General features: G+C 36.4%; 1 protein-coding gene across 3 annotated transcripts in view; it reads right to left on the reverse strand.

The window, feature by feature from the left end:
* col8a2 (collagen, type VIII, alpha 2) overlaps window positions 1-21,214 on the reverse strand; it is a 202,376-nt gene that overhangs the window by 161,806 nt on the left and 19,356 nt on the right. For 2 of the 3 annotated variants that reach the window (XM_073931209.1, XM_073931207.1), the window contains one exon: window positions 14,890-15,090. The gene's annotated coding sequence lies outside the window, so the exon portion shown is untranslated. The remainder of the gene's footprint in view (window positions 1-14,889; window positions 15,091-21,214) is intronic. The other variant, XM_068215201.2, reaches the window with a different exon arrangement.

The following is a 21,214-nucleotide window of genomic DNA, read 5'->3' on the forward strand; positions in this document are numbered from 1 at the left end:
AGTCTCATATCAGAGAATGTTGTGTTTTTGCCAAAATTACCAGGTCATATTAGGCCACATTGGAGACAATTCTCAAGCTTCTCAAAATTAAATTTACAAAAAAAAGAATTAAAACATTAAAATTAAAGTATTTGATCGCTGACAGCTTTAACAGCTAGATGTTAACTATGTGCTTTTTATTCTCACTCTGCCAGGTTAACTGATAAAAACCTCGTATTAAAAACCTTTTAGGGAACACTATGTTTTATGAACTAAAGTTCAGCTAAGTCAGTGATGACCTTTTCTAAAATCACGATTGTTTTTAGGGTTTTGTAAGTGGAGATTAATGCTACTATAAACAGTATTTTACATGTAATTATAAAGCATTGTCATGCTTGCCAGGATGATGCAGAGCCAAATGCAGAGTCAGACATTGTTTGCTGTGATGTCAAAACACTGTCTCAGAATTGAAGGAAGTTTCATCAAGAAAAACAGATTTTGGAAGCAATATTTAAAATAAATGTGGTGACACGACAATAACCCAAATAGTTCTGCTAACAGAAGGATTCTTGGCACTCGATCTGAACTCTCAATGACCTTTGCCTCAAGGATGAGCTCTGGTTTGCTTTCTAAGCAGGATGAACGAGGGTCCCTTTGTTGTCCCACAGTCACATAAACACATGTACTTATTAGGATCACCTGTTAGAATACACAAACACAAAGCTACTGTTTGTTTTTAGGAAGTATTGACTATAGTTTGCGTTACCTTCAGTTTGAGATAGTTCATTATGTCTTATAGAAAGGTCACTTACGCCACAGTATGAGGCTATGTAAAAAGTAGGTGGTTTTATTGGTTTCTTAAGTTTTAAGATGGGAAAAAGTAAGATGATATGGGGTGAACCGGGGAAATATAATTTCTATTGGATTTCTAAACATTTCTTGCTAGTATCATAAGGAATTGTAATGGTGTGTTCAAGTCTTCCTGGCAAGTCAATTAGGTCACGGGTATTTTTAAAAAGTTGAGTTTTTCCTGCCTTCATTCATAAAAAAAAACTCAGTCCTCATAAAAATGCAATTGTGATGCATTGTTAAGAGCATGCGGAAACAACAGGTTAAGCATGCAAAAGTTTCAGCAAAATAAAAGTCTTTATGTGAGTAAGTTACATTTTATTTATTTTATTTGCTTGTTTATTTTACAGGGACAATACACTTGACATTGTTATACAAAGATAACCGATGTTGTGTACATAGGGCATATAGCATAAAGCTAATTTGCAGCCCTCGTCCCTGGTTAGGCTTTACATTATAAAAATGAAAAAAAAATAATAATAATAAAAGAAAACCGGCAAGAATAAAACACAATACAGCAAACATGAACAATATTTACAGAGCCATAAACATAAGATGCAAGTCCATATGGATAAAGAGAAATGTAAATAGGACCAACCTGAAAGAGTAATGCTTAATGTTCACATTGCTGTAAAGATTTCAACCATTCTTTCAGCTTTACAGAAAAAACTGGGAGTTCTGATTGTAACTTTAAATGAACAGGCATGGCATTCCATAGATGTGAACCTTTTACTGAAAAGGATGACTGACCCACAGCGGTTCTGCATCTGCGGATTCTACAATTCCCACTTACTGCCCCTCTAGTCTTCGCCCCATCACTACTGAATTTATTTATTAACTCACAAACTACTTTAGGAGCAAGACCATGTATACACTTAAACATGTTTTTTAAAAACGAAAACTTTAAAAAACTATCAAAACTTAACAAATTATATTTTTTAAGAATTTGACAATGGTGCCATCTTATTGGTTTCTGATCCATTACTTTTAAAGTTTGTTTGTAAAGAGATATTACAGGCTTAACAACTGACTGGGTTGCTTGACCCCAGATTATTGCACAATAAGACATACGTGAAAATATCATAGCATGCACAAACATTTGCGCTGCTTTAAGAGATATATATGGTCTTATCATACGAAAACAGTTTAAATTTGTCTTAATAGCCTTAGACATTTTCTTGATGTGGGCATCAAACTTAAGCTTCGAGTCTATGATGACACCTAGGTATTTAAATTCACTCACTTCCTTAAATTCCTTTTGGTCAATTTGGATTTTAAATGCATTTAGTGCTCTGTTTTTTGACAAAACATACAAAGTCATTGCAAACGCACAGTCAAATTACCATAGCACAAATGACATGGCAAGTGCTATGCGTGTGGAATTCACCTCAAACGCATCTAATGAGTTTAGTGTGAATTCAGGATGAATAAAGCCATGTTGGCCAATCAGAAAGAGGAACACAGTGTACACAAGCCCTCATATACATTTCTGGAGATCACAAATTCTGTGGGCAGAAGTACGTATGGCTGTATTTTCGTATTTAAAATGAACACTACGAGGCGCTAAGACGCCGTTCCTTTTTGCGCTTACCTCCGTGTGGATGGCTTTCCTGCCATTACCAGTTTGTCTAGTTAGCTCACCATGTACGGTGGCAGACTAGAGACGAAGAGAGGAGATGACCACGGCGACGGGGTTCGAGTCCGGTAAAGAATGGTTCCAAAAACAGAAGCCAAAAAATAAAATAAACAAGTAAATAACTTGAAATCTAATGTGGTAAAAATCAGGTGAGAGCTTTTCATTTTCTGGATTGCTTTTTAAAACTGTCAGTTGAATTTAGGGAAGTGGGTAGGCGGGTCAATCAGGGCTTTTTAAAGTACTATTGGTTAGGTTTATAGAAGGAGGAGGGTGGGTCAGTCAATCGGTCAGTCAGTCAGTTAACAGCAGCCTCTGGTTAATTTACGAGAGAACAGAAGGCGTGAATGGGACTAGCGAGAGAAATTTGAGATTGCAAAAAGTGTACACATTGCCTCTGGTGGACTCACGAAAACAACAACTGCAAAAAAATGTACATCCTGGGACGTATTTTGCGATCTCCAGAAATGTATATAGTGGTACGTTTTCAAAATGAACCTGGGTTGGAAAAGTGAAAGTTGAGGCAGAAGCAGCCCAAATCTGCAGTTTTCCTATGGAATGGGACTACATTTGCCTTGTTGCTACAGTTACCTTTTTATTATTTTTTTTTTAGGAAAACCTGAATGTTAAACATTCAAATTGATCTTTGAGGGGTTTACAAGATAAATGCAACTGTATTTGTGAATGAAAATAAATAACTTTTAATTGCTCAGAACTTTTAAAAAGGAAAAGCACAGACATTGGACAAGAACTTATCTTTCTAGTGCACATCTGTCTGTTCCCAAACACATAATAATCTACTAAACTTTGGGATTTTTCATCAATATTTTGATCAGTGTGCATTCAAGTAATACATTAGTGCTGCTGTTAGCATTATTTTCTATTGTTTGCGCTACAGGAATATAATTTTCTTTCATCATAATTTTTAAAACCCAAACCAAAAGTAATCTGTATTATCAGTTGGTATATACATCAACAAATTATCACTTACAACAAAGCAAATTCTAATAAATGGTCTTTACCATGGCATATAAATGAAACAAAATGTTCCCTCCTGTATTATAAGTATACCACCTTTACATTTAAAGCAACAGACATGAAAAGCACAGCAGTAGATACATCACGAGAGACTGCAGAGGGGGAGCATGAATAGAGGTGTTTGCAAAAGGAAATGTGCCAGACTGGGAATCTGGAACCTTATTTTATTGTGCATATAGACTCTGGGGGTCTCCACTCCCGACAATGCCAACTATTACAAACATCTCACAGGCACTCTTAACAGTCGGCGTAGCATAGTGTATCCCAACCTGATTTATTTGACTTTTACGTACAGGAGTCCAGACATGTGCCCAAGTGCCCACTGCATTAGCGGAGAATGAAAAAGACAGAAGGGGATTATGTCTCACAAGTCCTAAAAAGGAAACAGACAGACACATTTTTGCAATAGTTTCAAGTCATATAAACTCCAGAGAGAGGGATAAATGTTTTTGAAAACGGGAAAGGGGAAAGTATTATGGCATGGTTGAGGTAGCATGGCTTTGGGACAGTTCAGGCCTGCTCAAAAATAAAACTGTGAAGGGCAGCTGGTGTTTCGGGATATGGGGATTTTACTGAACGTCTTGAATAAACATAAGGTTCAGTTTAGCCTCGTCATTTGCAAAGACAAGAGAAGTCCATTCGAGCAAAATTTACAACATTGCTTGTAATATTGGTGGATAGATTTCCCCTACACCAGATGTTGTGAGGATGACTTGCAGAGACACGTGCACTGGATCACATATATGAGGATGTTTTACTGGATAGAACTATAAGTGAAAAGCAACACAATGTTATTTAGCATTTTTGGGTTCATTTTTGCACCACGGGTAGCTTTTATTTAGTGTATTTCCTTTGTTGCTAATTTCCTTACAAGACAAACACCATCTGATGTGTGATCAAAAGGAGGAAAACGATCATTCTGCCTTGGAACTACACATGCGGCCTAAGCCAATGGCCAAATTCAGAATGGTTCCCTGCCCATGGCTAGAGTCCATTCTGCTTCCTGCCCTATCGATCAACCTCACAAAACAAAACATTTCCTAAGCTGCGAACTTGGACAAGCACCTGCGAACATTCTCGAAAAAAGCTTTTGATAGGACACAAGTTTGGACTGGGCACACGCTAAATATTTATCTAGCCGCCCATGGGAAAAGAATAAAGAAAGCCTTCTAAATATCCAGTTAAAGACTGAAGGAAAAGGGAAGAATGTAAGCTTGTCCTTGGATGACTGAAGGAGAAAATGTGTTTCATATACAATATTATTGAACACCGTGAAAGCAAAACATGGTCTTTTCTCTCTCTTTTGCAAACCTAAATATGAAGGTTTAAGCTAGAATGCACGTGAGATTTATATATGATATTTCACCCAAACAACATGTACTGTACTTAATTTATGGTTCAAATAAATATACTTGATTTAAGGTAAGCATAATTCACTGGTATTACTACGCTGTAAACCCTGCTGTTGTCATTAAAAAAGGTATTAAGTTAATGCAACTTGACATTACTTAAAGGGGTGGTCCACAGTATATTTTTAAGGCTTAGTTGTGAGATGCAAAGCAATGTGTGCTCATGCTTCATTTGTAAAAAATTACGTTATTGTTTCATATATCTTACTTTGATTAAATACAGCTACTCAGCTAACATGAAAACGACTGTCATATTTCATAGTTCCTTTAAAAAGCCCGCCCTCAAGGGGCTCTGATTGGCCATCTAAAATAATGTGCTGTGATTAGCGGATCAGCTCCACGTCACCAGGAAGCATTTCACGTATTCAAGCACATGCTTTTTGCGCTGGGCAAACAGTCAATCAGAAAAGCTGTTAGCCACAGCAGCTTGTGCTTGAATCTGATAGCAAATGAAGAGCACACAGCTGAACCTCACGCCTGCTCTCTAAAATAAAATCTGACAAGTGTCTTTCACATATATTCGGAATAAGCATGTGTACGTAATATGAAACGTTCCCATATCTTTTGCGAGTTTGTTATTTGAGATGTATAACGCAGGGAAAAAGTAGTCGCATAGAGAGACTTGCATAGACAAGCACTTCAGCGCTGCTGAAGAATGTGATTGTTTACAGGGGTTTCACTGATAAATATGATTTTGTAGCTAAATTGTTAGCAGTGCTTAACAGTTGTTTACATCCTTGTTTACGTCTTAACTACAACATTGTTAACGCTAGAAACTATGCATGTAATTGACCAATTTTAACAAATAAAAATACTTACAGGTTGTAGCTCACAATCCAGAGTTTTGTCGGTTGTAGGAGTTTTAAGCTGAATCCAGCACTAAATTGGGAGACATTCTGGAAGCTTTCCTTAGTCAAATACTGGCTATATATTTTTTATAATTCTCTGGAACATAATTAAAATTAAACTGTAAGCACTTCTCTCTTTGTGTCGTGTCCTTTGGATGCCCAAATATAGAAACAGAACATGTTTGGACGGCATTTTAGCTTTTCTGCTATGACATTACAGCGCCTCTAGCCACGTCCCTTCAGGGTGTATGTGCGTGGTGAATGCGCATAACCAGAAGCATTTGTAATCTCACTAGCCCCAATGTATTTTTTTTGTGGTCTAAAGTTTGTTCGCTGTAGGCTTTGCTAAGCTAATTCTGTAAAACGCCAATGTCTCTCTTTGGATTGAACTTTGAGCATATTACATTCAGAGATGTTATTTATGTTCACATAGCTAAATTACTCAAGAAATAAAACTTAACATATGATTTCGTAGGGGACCATTTCTTTAAAATGCCAAGTTGTGGTATCAAAACGTAAAGAGGTGTGTTTAACTAACTTATTAGATAGTAACAATGCATATTTAATTAATATTTTAAATTCTCTGAACATTTCATTAAACAATTCACCATGTCTCTGTTTAAAATGATCGGCTGTGCTTGAAATTTTGCCTTGACAAGCTGCGCTGATTATATGGTATTTGTTATCTGACAAAAGGTGGCCATTTTGCTTGTGATGCTGAATTTTGCTAAAGCTCAACATGAAAGTGGCACTTCCTGAACCCATCTGTTGAAAGAGAAAAGGTAAGTAAGTAGATATTTAAATGCTTACATGTTTCTTAATTCATATACACACAGGGGCGACATGAAGGTGCAGTGGGTAGCGGTGTTGCCTCACAGCAAGAAGGTTGCTGGTTCGAGTCTTGGCTGGGTCAGTTGGCATTTATGTGTGGAGTTTGCATGTTTTCCCCGTGTTGGGGTGGGTTTCCTCCAAGTGCTCCGGTTTAAAAACTAAAGGTTACGAAACACCAACATTGTGCGGCTAAATATTAACTTCGATATAAACAGCCCTGGGGGTAAGTAAGCAAAGACTATTAAAGCTAAAAAAAAAGATAGTTTAGTCTATTAGCCATTTTAAATGATCTGTACTTAAACAATTAAGTTATCTGTAAATTCAATGAAGAGACCTCAATTAATTGAGTTGCCGATTTCCTATTACTCAAAGGAACGGTGCAGTTCTCAAACTATACTCAAACTTTACAATGTACAGTAAATGTAACAAGGAAAGTGGAAACATGTTACCCATAAAATGCCATTCTTTAAAGTCTGCGTGAAATCTAAATGTACACAACAGTTTGTACAATTTCTACCATAAAACTTCTATGCATGCACAGGCTTATAGGTCACCTGATCTGTGCTCTTCTGTCATTAATTACATGGCGCAAGAGACAATGAACTTGCTTCTGAGCATTTTAAATTCTCAGTGTCAATCTAAGCTGTGATGCTGCAGCGTGTTTTTGGAGACCCTCGTCAACCCCAGCTCCACCTGTGTTAAGATCTGCTACGAAGGTTACATATATGTTATGTTTGCAGCAACAGCGTGTTATATTCTGAGATGGCGTGTCTGTGAATATACTGGCAGTAGCAGGTCTTGGTACTTGCTCTGCCATAATAATTAAAGCAGCAGCAGCATCATAGCAGATCTATTCCGCCAAGACCAAACACATCAAACATTCCATATACATATTCATTACCATACAAAATCCCGAGAGTGGTCATGACAGAAATCCATTAATCAATTAATCATCAGCATACTGAAATAAAAGTCTCAGCAACTTCCGGTTCATACTGACTTTAATGTTGTCTACTGTCGTTTTGTATCGTACTAATAAACCCAACTGATTATTTACACTGTATGGGCTGTAATAAATAGATTTCTTGATCTTTTGTGAATTTTTTCCATGTTAAACTTTGGCCCATCCACTTGTATTTTTTTTATTATTCAAGAAAGCAGCTCTAACATTTCCCTAAACATCTTCTTTGGTGTTCCACAGTAGAAAAAAAGGCAACCAGTGTTAGTGTGAGAGAAATGCGCCTGTTACGCTAAACACAATCCAATCCAAATCTCAATTCAGGGGCAGTTTAGTGGACCTGTACACCAGCCAGCCATTTTTGGAATGCAGCATGGATATAAGATACTGTAGGCCCAGGTTAGAAATTCAAATATCCGAAGGAATGCTAATTACAGTGGAAATCAAACACCATCAATTATAGAGTTTCAGGCATTACTTGTCTTTCCCTCTTTCCCTCAAAAAGCTGTTCCTCATCCAGCCATCTCTTCCGGCCATTCTTTTATGATGGGAACAGACTCAAAAACAGGATAAAATTCATGAATTACACCAAATTTGTTCGCTATATCATCATATATTTCATCAGCGTTTACAAATATTATCAGGCGTGGGAGAAGAAATGAGTTGGAATGTCCCTGATAATAACCACGGCTGTAGGAATAATAAACAGATTATTATTGATGAAAGGAGAAACAATAATTCTTCAACTCAAATGCGCTTTTGGACACACATATTTTGAATATTTAAGTCATCTGTTGGGTCTGTTCGACAACACTGTTGTACCACAGTGTCACAGAGACCAAACACTGAATCCCTGACCTCTGCTGCAGTGAATTCCAACAAGATTTACTCTACATAGACGACACACACACATCCCTCTCTTATGCACAGCTATTTGGCAAACTAATGACTGCTAACAAGCTAGTTTATTTTCTCAGTACATGTCTTTGTGCCTGACCACAGAATACTGAGTCCAGCTCTTAATAGAAATATCTCTTGTTGTAACCTGCTGGATTTATCGAAGAGAAAAATGAATAAAAAAACATGCTAGATCTGGAGCAAAAATGCTAGGGGTGTCAAAATTTCTATGGTGCATTGCGATGCAGACTGGGATGATTTGGTATCCATTTAGTAACAGAACATAACTGATTATGATGTTCTTTTGGCACAGAGGGATCCAGCAAATAGCATACTATGGAGAGTGTAATGCATAATAACAATAATACAGAATATACACTGTCTGACAAAAGTCTTGTCACCGATCCCAGTTGTAAAATCAACAAATAACTTCACTTCTAGTTGGTCATTTGGAAAAGTGGCAGAAGGTGGATTTTTCAAATGAATCATATGTTGAACTGCATCCCAAATACTGCAGAAGACCTATTGGAACCCGCATGGACAAAAGATTCTCACAGAAATTTGGCCAGCTTGGTGAAAGAAAAAACATGGTTTGGGGTTACATTCAGTATGCGGGCATGCGAGAGATCTGCAGAGTGGATGGCAACAACAAAAGCCTGAGGTATCAAGACATTTGTGCTGCCCATTACATTACAAACCACAAGAGAGGGCAAATTCTTCAGCAGGATAGCGCTCCTTCTCATACTTCACCCTTCACATCAAAGTTTCTAAAGGCAAAGAAGGTCAAGGTGCTCCAGGATTGGCCAGCACAGTCACCAGACATGAACATTATTGAGCATGTCTGGGATAAGATGAAGAGGGTGGCATTGAAAATATTTCCAAAAAATCTTGATGAATTCTGGGAGTCCTGCAAGAACGCTTTCTTTGCCATTCCAGATGGCTTCAATAATAAGTTACTTAAGTCATTGTAGACATGCCTTTGCAGTCTTCCAAGCTCATGGGAGTCACACAATATTAATTTTTTTTCCACTGCATCATTACTATATTCTATACTGTACATTATTTGTTTAGCGACAAGACTTTTGTCTAAGCAAAGTCAGACCTTACTGTCCTAATTAATTAAAAAACAAGGCATGATCATATTTTCTTTTTGGTAAAATAAGCGTAATCTAGAGGCCTTTGACTTTCATATTATCCACTTCTGATACCAAATGATCAACTAGAAGTCAAGTTATTATTTGTTTTTCCTAAACAAGGATAGGCAACAAGACTACTAGTGCACAAAAAATACAGAAGCATATTACTATGGCATGTGAGGTGAGAAGTGTGTGCGAGTTGCATACTCTGACGAGGGAGGCAGTATATATGTGTAATTAAAAATGCTTTAATTATTTTAAAAACGTGCCCCTATTTCAAAGTTTGCTAGTAGCCTGGGACATTTATTCACGGACTCTAAAGGTGTCATGGCATGGTCAATAAAGATATCAAATTGTGAACAGTGTAGGTTCACACCCTACGGAATGATTAAAAATATAACTGACTAAATGAAAATGTAGAACTAAATTATGCTCAAATCATGTTTGCATAGAAGGATAAGGCTGATCAACTAGTTTGTTTAATGTTTTATTATCAGACTTTGGCTTGAATTGATAAAAGACAACACATACTGTCCTACTGTGTGTACAATTACTGTAGATTGAAGAAGTATCTGAAAGTGAAACTTAGATATGATAATGAACATTTTGTTAAATGACATATGCTGTACACAGCAGACCAGTCACAACAGACTAGGCCTAACTACTCAAAACTCAAAGTAGAATAAATTGAGTTATTGAGAGGGGTCTGGCTGCAGACTCGGTGCAGTGCAATCTGAGCTGCATCCAATACTTTTTAATGCCCTCACCTAACCCTGTCCCTAACCCTACCCAACACAGTGACGTCACTCACTGCATTGAGTGTAAAGTGTCTGACATTGCATCGCTGAATCAGAGTCAAAAAGAGCTTTATTGCTAGGTATGTTCGCACATACGAGGAATTTGTTTTCGTGACAGAGCATCTACAGTGCAATTAAATTACAGAGACAGGACAAAATAACAGATATATATATATATATAAAGCAGTAAGTAGTGAATGCAAATATACAAATAGACAAGTGTATGTAGAGCTATATAACTAAATACAATGTTATATGTGCAGCTGAGTGATGCAATCTCAGTTTGCATTATAAAGACTGCATCCAGATACTATTGGAATTATTAGTCTTCCTGAGTTATTAGCCCCCCTCAATATTTTAACACATTTCTAAACATAATCATTTTGTTAATAATTAACTGATAATAATTAACTAAGGTCTGCTTTGTCTATGGTAATTAGTCTACCAAAATTTAAGTGTATATTCCATGCAAGCTGAATGGTCAGTTCTTGTCATGTGATGCGCTGTTCGCTCATCGTGGCATACATACAACTGGGTACGTCTGAAAGGCGTGAGCGTGTCACGCAGCTTGTACACGCAAGCCCCACACCTCCATTGGAAAAAAAAGAACTTGCGCAAACTTTAGAAAAGACGGCCCCTAAAAGGCTGCCATCATTTGCGAACTCCAGCTGTTGATTTTCTTGCACAGACATGGTGGATTCACCTAATTTGATGACAAATTGGTTGTGGATCTATTCCTCGGCAGTTTGCGAGTCCTTCACTGGGCACTTCCCCTTAGCAAAGAAATTTTCCAAAGATGTCTATTTCTCACTTATTTTGTTGCTTGGGGTTAGATTTAGGCGCTCAAGTGACCGAGATGTGAAGCGAGAAAATACAGCCATTTTTCAAAATAAAAGATTTTTCAAAACAAAAGATCATTCAGACTCAAATTCTAAATAAAAAGTTAATAATTAATGATTTCTTGTGCGGCCTGGTACCAATTGATCCACAAACCGGTCTCGGCCCATCGACCGGTGGTTGAGGACCACTGCTGTAGACAATCTAAAAAAACATATTGCTTAAGATGACCTTAAAATGATTTTAAAAATATTTATAACTGCTTTTATTCTAGCCGAAATAAAGCAAATAAGACTTTCTCCAGAAGAAAATATATTATCAGACAAACTGTGAAAAATTCCTTGCTCTGTTAAACATCATTTGGAAAATATTTGAAAATGAAATAAAAAAACAACAACACAGGAGGGCTAATAACACAGGGCTAATAATTTTAACTTCAACTGTAAGTTATACATGCATATTATACAAATGTTGTGTAATGCGTGTAAACCTATTGCATGTGACCTCCAAAACAAAACCAGGACCCTTTAAATTAGCATAATGATGGAACTTTAATGATGTTTGGTTAACAGAAAAATATGTGGGAGTATTGGATTCTTTCTCAGACCTTCTACTGGGTTTATACAAGCAGCAAAAGTGTATGCGAGGCTGGTGTAGATTTCAGAGTGCGCAGAGGTTGAGCAAACGTCTAGGCTAGTCGGTGATGGGAGAATACTTTATGAGTCCTCTCTGCCTAGCTCTTATCGGTCATCATCTTTGCATGCTAAATCAACCGTCTGTCTGTGAGAAGAGAAATACTGTGCGGAAGAGACGCATTAACGGGCGCTCTCCAAGCCCCGCCAACTGTCACTAAGCGTTTTTGTCAGAGCCATGCTTTAACACCGTACTGCCGACCTCCATTTCCTGTTTCCTGCCCCTAGAGGGCTTAAACACAATCTGAGGAAATCATTCCGCATCAGCCCTGGAGAGGAAGGTGTTCGTTTAAACAAGAAGCCCAGGCACATGTGAGTACTTTGGGGTTCGAGGAAAAAGCCCCCCCACCAATGTGTTAAAAACTAAGCAAATTATGCATGCTACCCATAATGCACATATGGAAGACAGCAGGACAAGCTGAGAATCATTCATGGGGTTGTATAACTATGCTCTGCATAACTCTGCTCTGATTGATTGTCTTGATTTGTGACTGTTCACTGTGTGATGAGATGACGACCCATTCCTTGCATGAACTTATCAAGAAAGGAAGAAAATTGAGGTTCAAAGTAAAGTTCTGCAACTCATATAAAACCAAAGTGGAAATGTCTGACTCAAAACAAGTCTCAATTACAATAAATGATAAAGCAACAAGCCTAAATGACTTAGAAACAATGTCAGCTTTTTTTTTTTAATGTGGCTAATTTTCTGAGGATATATGACAATCATGACACTATATCCATTGCCTCTTTTTATGCATCAAGTGTCTAAAGTAAATTTTTTCATTGTCTGTTCTTCTTGTTGAAACATTCGACTGCACCATAAACAAAATTTAGCTCACTATATATATATATATATATATATATATATATATATATATATATATGTAAATATATATATATATATATATATATATATATATATATATATATATATATATATATATATATACATACATACACATACATACATATATATATATATATATATATATATATATATATATATGTAAATATATATATATATATATATATATATATATATATGTAAATATATATGTAAATATATATATATATATATATATATATATATATATATATAAATATATATATATATATATATGTAAATATATATATATATATATATATATATATATATATATAWAWATATATATATATATATATATATAAAAATATATATATATATAAATATATATATATATATATATATATATATATATATATATATAAATATATATATATATAAATATATATATATATATATATATATATATATATATATATATATATATATATATATATATATATATATATATATATATAAAATAACAGAAAAGTAAAGGCAGTTCAGTATCAGATGTTTGTACCATTAATACAATACCAATAAAGACAATATATCACTGCAAACTATTAAAAATGTCAACAAAAGGAACTTTTTAAAAAACTATTCAACATTAAATGTTGCTGAAGGAAAGATCAAGGCCCCATGATGCAATTCAAACGCACACATAAATGAGAGAAAAAAGCATGAATCACAAAATATGGAAAACTGCTAAATTACCAATATTTTTTACAGTGTGAGTTTAAAGCCAGAGGCTTGTGGTCCGGTATAACAATGCTCTCACATGTCACTCATCTTTTATAGGTGCAGCTGACCTCTAAATAAATCATCGCACATTCATGCGCCATAAAGCATGGGACTAGTGCAGGAAATCAAAGCAAAGGGCAAAACTTGATGATGACAGACTCAAAGAGGCCTCAGACTAAAACATACATTCAACGTCTGCTACCATGGTTACCCTTCAATGAGCTGCCATAAAAACTGAGAAAGATCCCTTTGAATAAAATACACAACATCCGAAGTGGCCTTTGATTTATATCGCAGACTGATTCGAATCAAACTTGCTGTTTCATTCCCATGTTTAGGAGTCTGCTAGTCTATGGCGTGCTTAATGGTAAAAGATGATGTGAGATAATTAAACTGGTATGCAGGCTTGTTTGAGGTCCTATATCTGGCAGGGCTTGTTAGAATGGGCCCCTCTCTTAGATGCATAAATATGTTCCCATGTCCCATGGGTCAATTTGGTACCATTGACCTATAATGCTCACAGGTATGTATATTTACTTCCCTCATAAATCCAAGTACTTTAAAATCCCAGGAGTCTGAAACAAACTTCATTTGTTCCATTTAGCTAGAGTAGAATCTATAGAACAATACTAGAGAAGATATGCTGTAAGAAATTGCCACTGAAATCACAAGGCAACAAACCTGAAAAAATATGAAGGGGTTGAGTGAGGTCTAAAGTCAGAATACTTAAAATATTTTTAATAATGTGGAAAAAGTCTCCATGATTCCATCACGCAACATTTAAAACCACTTAAACACGTAGGCTTTTCTAGAAGTTATGAAAAGGTTTCTGGGAATCTGCACCATCCTCAGGACTTACGTCTGACCACACAATATTTTTCAGATTTGCTTTGTTTAATTTGAATTCTGTGATGAAATTAGATTAGAGAATCAGTGGTAATGATATCACATAAATCTAGAAATCTGCAACACATGCTCGCAATCAGAATGTGCACTTTCAACAGAATAAGACTAAATAAATAACTGAACAAATAAATAAACCTTGAGATTTATGAACAGCACTGTCAGAAAAAAAGATGCTTAGCTTGTAACAAAACTTATAAGAATGAGAGCTTTATAAACATAAGCTGATTTTATTCTTTGTAACACTGTCCATGTCCAAGGGCAGGTTTAATGTTGAACTCTCATAACTCTTGCATTTGAACAGCAACACATCCTAATATTTCGGCAACTTACAACATGACAATATTACTTTTAAAGATTACATTTTAATTTCTAACATCCTTGACAATTAGCTTAAATGTAGATTGGATGAAAAAAAATCTGTATTGTGAAAGGTCATACTGTTTAAATGTATATTTTACATTAGATAAGTTAACCTAGACTGGAAGTATTAAAGCATGTACAAATGCCTTAGCATACATGATGCAAGTATGATGTGTTAGGGTGTACCCGCACTAGACATGATTACCTTGAACCGAGCCTTGGTGTGATTGTCCCCCTGTCCACTTCCCCAATGGCCTGCACTCACAGTGCATTTTCACGTTCCGAGCCCAAGCAACTTTGCATCATCGATGTGACTGTTAGAAAAAACAGGAAGAGAAGCACTCTTTAGTTATATTGTTGTGTATTATTTTGAGTCAATTAGGATGCAGTAGCATAACAAATCCACCACTTTTGAACCCATGCATTTACTTGAACGTCTATATGCTGCAATTATTAGGAGGTTTGCTGAAGATGGCAGCTGAAGTGTAGTTATCATACGTTCACACCTAAAGCCGCGAGAGCGTCAAAGTAGCTGTAAGTCATTCATTTTCAATGAGAGCCGGTGGCGATAAGCGGCAAGGAGCAGCGCGGCTCGTCTTTACAGGTGTGGGTGTCAAGGAGGGTCAAGTTAACTTTATGGTAATGAGCTATGACACGATTTGGCGGCAAGCAATCAGAATGTAGAAGTCCACTGCTTGAGAGGAGTCCAGAGAACACAGTCACTGGGAACTTTGGTTCCGACCACAGTTGTTCCCAAGGGTTTGATTATTGCGGTCGCTGGATTTCCAATTATTTGCAGCATTTTCTTACAGGAACATACACTAAAAAGTTACTGGCGAGTTATTGATATGCATTAATGTTGTATATATATATGTATTTATATATATAATATGTATTTTTCTTTAAAAAAGCAGGAATCTCGTGCGACAGTACAAAAACAGTTTTGCTGCTTCAGGATATTTCAGACATATGGACATAGAGGATAATTAAGTGGAGCAAAGCCACACCACACACAACTTGATCTTCCATTGTTTTTTTGTTTTTTTTCTTTATATACTATATATATATAAATATATATATATATATATGTATTTTTTTTTTCTTTTCTTCCTTTTTCAAAACAGTTTAGAACAAAACAAACTAACATTTTTAAAGGAACATGGAAACAAAAAAGACACAATACAAGTCACTGAGGTCACTGAACAAAATTTATTTTACATTCGTATTTATCAGTGTAAAGCATCAACAGGCTCCAAACATATATCTAGTAAAAGCATCAAAATGAAATTAAAACAATACATTTCTTCTCAACCATTTGTCCCAGTATGCAGAAATTTTATAGGCTTGTTGTCTCAAGGCAAATGTCAGTACTTCCATGTCCTACACCTCTTTAACAATATCATACCATTCGCCTACAGGTGGAGTATCTTCCTTGAGCCATTTCTTTGTAATTGCCTTTTTGCTAGTTGTTAGTAGAGTGTTAAGAAGATATACATATTTTTTGGTATTTCTGCAGAGTAACTTACCAAGTACATAGTTTTAAAATTACATTCCAGATTCAATCCCAGTATTGCATTTATCTCTTTATTTAAATCTTGCCAATAGAAGTGTATAATAATCCAATCCCAAAATATGTGGAAATTATCTGCCAATACGTTTCCACATTTTCTCCAGCATTCACTATTTTTTGATCTCTAGTTTGAAAGTATTTTATTTGAGGTGTTATAAAGAACATGATTATATATATTATTAATTGTGATCATCTGTGTCAAATAGTTAACCATTCCTCATTTGGTATTATTATATTGGCTTCCCTTTCCCATTTCTGTTTTATTTACATTGTTGAGTGTTCCTTTGTTAATGTCAGACAGGATTAAATTCTTGACAAGTTTTTTATTAACCATCTTTTTGTACGCATCTATAGATACCAGCACTACTGTTGTTTTTATGTATTCTGAATCTCTTATGTTTTTATTGAAGTAGTTTCTAACTTGAAGGTGATGGAAAAAGTCTTGTTTTTCTAAGTTGTTTGTATTTGAAAATTGTTGAAAACTTTCTAATGTATTATCAATAGTGATGAGACAGAAGGATGTTTGGCCTTGCAAACTCCATTTTCCATTTTAAATCTTAGATATAGTTTTGCTGGTGTAAATTGAACATCATGTTCAACCCATCTTAATATCTTAGCTTGTTTTTCACTTTTAGGATTCTTTAATTCTTTGTACCAAATATTCAAAGGGGTCTTTGTCAGGAAATTCAATTTTTGCAATTCTGTATGTTGGAAATTTCTGTCTCCTAATAATACTTGGGAGAGGTAAGTGGGTTTGTGTTTGTTCAAATTCTTTCCACTTTGCAGATCTTCCATTGATAAATGAATTTATTAAAAAGTGCACAACATTTTCACGCTAGAAAGCATGTATTATGCAGGAATGTAACTGATATGCTGCAACAGCCCCTTTAAATACGAGATCAATGTAGCAAATTTTGAAGCTCTCGTCGCCAAAGCTGAAAGGGGACAACGTTGCCACCAGGTTTGGCCAGAGCAACCTTTGACGCTCTCACCACCTTCGGTGTGAACGCACAGTTAGGCGTTTGCATCTTTGATCAACTATTAGAGTTCCCATTCAAGTGATAATGAGTTGTGAATACATATGAAGCTGTACCTTTAAAATAACATCACAACACATCTTCAGTTTTGAGGTCATGCATGCTTTGTGTTCACACTAAACGCGTAAGCACCCAAGCCCAACTTAACTGCGCCCTGGCCCACCTCTTCCAACTGAGCAAGGCTAAAACCGGGTGCGAAATAGATTGCACATAGTTGTCAAACAAACCAGGATTTTGGGGGTCAAATGCCCTCGAGCACAGTTTGAAAAGCCTAATGCGAGTACACCGTTAAATTAACAATCTCAAAAGCTGGGTTTAAGTAAGCCCTGGTTGGGATTGTCCATAACTGACTTATCCACGGGTGGCACAACAACACAAACTGTGCAACTTTCAATATTCAATGCTCAATCTCTCTCAACCAAGTTCAATTGCTGTCTTTTACACTAACCGGCCACTTTATTAGGTACACCTGTCCAACTGCTCGTTTAAGCAAATTTCTAATCAGCCACATGGCAGCAACTCATGGTCAAGATGATCTGCTGCAGTTCAAACCGAGCATCAGAATGGGGAAGAAAGGGGATTCGAGTGATTTTGAACGTGGGATGGTAGTTGGTGCCAGACGGGCTGGTCTTTGTAGTTCATAAACTGCTGATATACTTGGATTTTCACGCACAACCATCTCTAGGGTTCAGAAGACCACATCAAGTGCCACTACTGTTATCTAAGAACAGAAAACCGAGGCTACAATTCACACAGGCTCACCAAAATTGGACAAAAAAAATTGGAAAAACGTTGCCTGGTCTGATGAGTCTCAATTTCTGCTGCAACATACAGATTTGGTGCCAACAACATGAAAGCATGGATCTATCCTGCCTCAGTGGTTCAGGGTGCTGTTAGTGGTGGTGTAATGGTGTGGGGGATATTTTCTTAGCACACTTTGGACTTATTAATACAAATTGAGCATTGTGTTACACCACAGCCTACCTGAGTATTGTTGTCAACCATGTCCATCTCTTATGACCCCAGTGTACCCATCTTAAAGCGTGAATCAACTTAGACTGGTTTCTTGAACATGACAATGAGTTCACTGTACTCAAATGGCCTCCATAGTGACCAGACTCAATCCAAGAGCATCTTTGGGATGTGACTGAACAGGTGATTTCCATCATAGATGTGCAGCCGACAAATCTGCAGCAACTGCGTGATGCTTTCATGTCAATATGGACCAAAATCTCTGAGGAACATTTCCAGTACCTTGTTAAATCTATGCCATGAAAAATAAGGCAGTTCTGAGGGCAAAAGAGGGCCCAACCTAGTGCTAGTAATGTGTACCTAATAAAGTGGCCGGTAAGTGTATGGCTTTAACATGGTTTCCATATTTCTATGGTTTTAAACCAGCTGGTAACCAAGGCTATGTAAATACTATTGGATCCCATAGACCAAAACAAAAACAGACAGTTTAACAATATTCATAGTAGTATAAAGCAGAAAAATGCATAGCTGATGAATGCATAGAAATTGGCGTTTCCTGAATCTTTCATATAAGTTTTTCCTCTTTTTGTAAAGTCAAAAATGACATTCAGCACCTGTAAAATAAGATGAATTAACATCCATGAAGTCTTGCCAACTGTTGCCTTCAAGTTCAGCGAACACCTCATTTTTTACAGAGCGACCTTTGAATATCCAGAAGAGCATCTCACATTGCATCATCTCCGTCTTGTTGTTCCTTTTCATGACATACTGGGTGTCCATAGAGCTCTCCACAGCAGCACTGGGAGTCCTACATTTCACTGAATGATCATCTGTGTCTGCTGGCCCATCTTTCAGCCCTGCTAAAAATAAGAGGGAGCTGTCTGCACAGTTGTCTGCCTGGCTGGCTCGGCTGTGTTTGGTTACCTGATAAAATATTAGCTCAAAGAATTGTGGGGGTTAGGATGCAAAGAGGGGTTAGCAGCTTTTTTTATGGTGCAGAGATGCACACATACATCTCATCTGTCTTTCTAGTGGTTCTGCAGCAAAAGACGCTGAACTCCGTTCAGCTGTTTTCCAGATGTGCAATGAACGAAAGAGGGAAAAAGGTTTTACTGGCACGTATCTCACTGATAGCACTGAGGCGTACAACAGATTGTGTCAGCTATCGGGCGTCTCATGAAACAATACAGTGACATAAATTTTCTTTAAATTTGGTCTATACTAAAGGAAACACTCAATATACATCTGGGCCCATGATATCACCTTGTAACAAATGTTTTGTACAAGTGTGATTTACAAATGCTCCTCGCTGACCCATTTTGATTTCAGCGTGTCAGAAGACCTGATGTATTAATTCTTCATACTGAGCTATTCAAGGCACCTGCCACTATTTATATTACAACACCAAAATTGGTTCCAAGACACTGTTTTAAAGGGATCGTTCACCTAAAAAATAATATCAGATCGTTGTTTACTCAACCATGCATCGTTCCAAACCTGTATGACTTTCATTTTTAGAACATAAATCATATTTTGAGAAATAGTTTTTCCAATAGGGGAGACGAGGCATATTATCAATCTTGGTAGGGATGCACCAAATTAAGAATTGGGTCGAAACAAAAAAGTCCTGAATGCACTTAGTCGAAAAACGACACCGAAATGGAAACGCTTTGTAATAATTATTTACTATTCTATCAAATAATAATTTTTTGTAAGACATTTTAAATCAACACAGGCTCATTCTGAAAACGTAGGCCTACAGTAGGGCTGCACGATTCTGGTTAAAATGTGAATCACGATTTTTTTTTTTTTGCTTAAAATCAAGATCACGATTCTTTCTCACGAGTCTGTAGATGTAAAATAAAGGATAATATGATTAGCCTATTATTATTATTAATTCTCAAACATATGGTAAAACAATAATAATAATATTAGGCCTACGTGTCGGTCTACTGTTGCTTAAAATGCAAAATTTTGTATTACGGTGGACTTGAACAGACTTTCAATATGTCCTGTTTATTAATTCACTGTAAAATGATGACATCAGAATACAGCTATTCATAATTTTAAAATTGAATTATTATGTTTGAGTCATGTCACATGTACTTGTCATCTGTTATTGACAACATTATTAGACCATTATATGTCCATTATATATAGGCTAGGGTTGTTATACTGACACAGTAAACATTTTTTTTCATGTACAACACTTGGTGTTCGCTATAAAAAAATTAAAAAAATCAAATGCTTGTTGTAATCGTAACTCTAAAATGCGATATGATCATTTAAATGATGTGTGCACAGGTTTCACTTTCACTTTCCTATAGTATAGCTGCTGTCACTGTGAGAAAAAAACACATGCAAATCAAACCTCCCGCGGGGCCCTCAAACGATCGCTCTGTGCAACAAACAAAGTTTTTTACAACTTCATTACCTGTTATTTACAACCTATGCAGGTTCTGTTCACTAAAGTAGGCGTCATTTGCGTGCGCGTTCTTGGCAGTAAACAAACAGTGCGTCAGCTCACGTGTGATTTCGTGACCGTGATCACACCATTACATGAAGACAGAAATGATATTTCTGGGTGAATTATACCTTATAAATACACTATGTGACACTTTTAACGCCATTTGAAGGTGTCAATGTTGCTGTAAAGCAGGGGTGCTCAATCCTGTTCCTGGCGATCTACCATCCTGCAGATTTCAGTTGCTACCCATATCAAACACACTTGCCTGTAATTATCAAGTGGTGTTCAGGTCCTAATTAATTGGTTCAGGTGTGTTTGATATGGGTAGCAACTGAAATCTGCAGGTAGGTAGATCTCCAGGAACAGGATTGAGCACCCCTGCTGTAAAGACT

Source organism: Danio rerio, chromosome 19, assembly GCF_049306965.1.
Source record: "Danio rerio strain Tuebingen ecotype United States chromosome 19, GRCz12tu, whole genome shotgun sequence".
NCBI lineage: Eukaryota > Metazoa > Chordata > Actinopteri > Cypriniformes > Danionidae > Danio > Danio rerio.